Genomic DNA, 2,348 nt, shown 5'->3' with positions numbered 1-2,348 from the left:
TTTTGGATGGCTTTTTTCACTTTAAATAAATTATAATATGACATTTTGTACTTTCTCAAGTTCTCTTTGACTTTAAAATGTCATTTAAGATCTGAAATATTCAAGTATGAAATTAAAGGCAAAAATAAAACATAGGGAAAAAAACCCCCCGAAAGGTGGCAAGATACGTTTCTTTGATATTGCAAACATAAACAAAACATTATCTGATTAAATTAAATATTTTTTACACATCTCTTAAAATGTATGCTGGATATTTAATCTAAACATTAAAAAAAAAAAGTAGAGAAACTCAATCACATAAGTGCATCAGCTTATGACTTCAGCTGTGTTTTGGGTTCTATGTGGTTTAATTGGGATTAATTGAATCAACATCATCGCTCTGACATGTATTTTTATTCATGCGCTCCAGGGTGAGTGAGTCGGCTCCGTGGTTCTGAGTCCTTCCTGCAGCGTGTTTCACTGCCTGAGTGAAACAGCAAAGCTTAAGCCAAAGGCACTCTAGAAGGTATATGTCACTCTCACTGTTTTTTTATTTTATTTTATTTTTTTTTAAAAAAACAGCACCGTCTTCAATCTCATACTACTCTCACAAACCGGACTCTCCTGCAAGGATTTGATTTGTGCCTGGGGTCTCGTCCCTGAAACTAGTCGCCTCGTCCTCACTTTTGTGATCCTCAGGCAGCTGAAGCAACATATTGGCGAGAAGGTCGTCGCCTACGAACGCCAAAGGACGATCATGCTCGACTTGCCTTGGGCACTTCAGCTGTCACAGACTGTCCGTGTTGGACAGCTCGTCCTGACGGAGGGCTCTTAGCCAAGGTCAAAAGGAGCCAAGAGAAAATGCCATCCTGGATGTGCTAGATGTTCTTCAACTTTAACACAAAGTGAAAGTGATTTATATTCAAGTATATTCTCAGTTACACAGGATAAAATTAAAAGTGATGTGTATATTTTTTTCTTCTTTGTCACAAAGGCAGATGAATTATTTATATTCGCCGAGGCCTTTAACCACAAACGGAGCAGCTATAAATGTGACCCAAGGGACGGGTTAATAAACTGAAATGGAAACAGTCTCTTAAAGTAATATTAAATGATAAATTATGCCTACCTTTTCAGACAAGGCCCCTCTTTGCCCTCTGGGGGACACTGTTACTCAGAAAAATAACATGCAGCTGTGTTTATAATTCCTACCTCAGTCAGTTTTGGTTGGACATTAGGAGACGTCCTGTCCCATAGTCTTTTGTTTAAGCTCAAATTGTAACCTGGCTGGGTTAACTGGTATGGAGCGCGGAGCTTCAGGGCAGGAGCATTAGCAGGAATTTAAAGGAGTTGCATGTCCCAGTTCCGCAGCTGGATGTGGGTTTGTGGCTACATGTCATTTAATAAGGCTTCAGGTATTATTTTCTCAGGTTTTCGCTTATAGAATGATGTGCAATCCATCATGCTCAAGACACAGTAGTCCTCCATGGACGCTCTTTTCTGTAGTAACTGCAGCAGGGGAGGCGCTAAAGTCACGTTTGATGTTTTCTTTTTGAAATAAAACAAAAATTAAACAGCAATTTAAGCATAACAATAGAAATAAATTATCTTCAATATCATTTGAACTTTTAGTCAGAGTGAGATTTTGAGTTTCTTATTGATAATTTAGACATCATATGACCTTGTTAAATGTGCAGAATTAGTTGTCTGTTAATGCAGTTATGCTGCTTCTACTGGAGCTTGTGGAAAGAGCTTGATGCAGGTTGGTAATGACAGATAATGCACCGTAAGTACTGGACATCTAGATCTGGCTCGGCCTTTTTCTAGTCTACATCCTGATTTAGTTTTTTCCTCTTTATCAGATACTCCTGTCGCCACAGACAGACTGCCGGGCTAAAAAAAAAAACATCCACAAGAGAACCAGTTAGTGACTTTGTGGGGTTTTTTTTTTAAAGAAGATATATCTATTCAGTTTAGATTTAAATTAAAGTTAATGGATATTTATTACCTCTTTATTATCTTTTTTTTAATGCCATTTTCTTTTTTGTTGAAGCTATCAATAATCTTGTCAAGTGCCACTGACATTATTTTTGATTTTAGGTGTGAAACTGCATCCTTTACAAGTTACCAGAAGTAAAACGTATTTATTCATTTGTTTGTTTTGGTTTCTGTTCTGTGCAAAGTGTTACCCTTGTATGTATGGAAAAATGCTCTATTAATAACGTTATCGATTTTAATTACAGTCGTAAAGAATAGGCATGAATTTTCACACTTTGAAACATGTTCAGTCACTTTCTGTTCACGGACAGGAAAAAGTCCCCAAACTCGACTCTGAAGCTCAGAAACACACTGAACGTATTCACATCTAT

General features: G+C 37.2%; 1 long non-coding RNA gene across 1 annotated transcript in view; it reads left to right on the top strand.

Moving 5' to 3' along the window:
- The window catches only part of LOC103140903 (uncharacterized), a 2,575-nt gene extending 1,474 nt beyond the window's left edge, over window positions 1–1,101 (top strand). The window contains exons 2-3 of the long non-coding RNA XR_476546.1: window positions 410–505; window positions 679–1,101. This is a non-coding gene — a long non-coding RNA (uncharacterized LOC103140903). The remainder of the gene's footprint in view (window positions 1–409; window positions 506–678) is intronic.
- Window positions 1,102–2,348: the final 1,247 nt, after the last annotated feature.

The sequence above is a fragment of the Poecilia formosa genome, unplaced genomic scaffold (genome assembly GCF_000485575.1).
Source record: "Poecilia formosa unplaced genomic scaffold, Poecilia_formosa-5.1.2 Scaffold78, whole genome shotgun sequence".
Classification (NCBI taxonomy): domain Eukaryota; kingdom Metazoa; phylum Chordata; class Actinopteri; order Cyprinodontiformes; family Poeciliidae; genus Poecilia; species Poecilia formosa.
The sequence above is the reverse complement of the archived record's forward strand: the minus strand, read 5'-3'. Positions and strand labels throughout refer to the sequence as shown.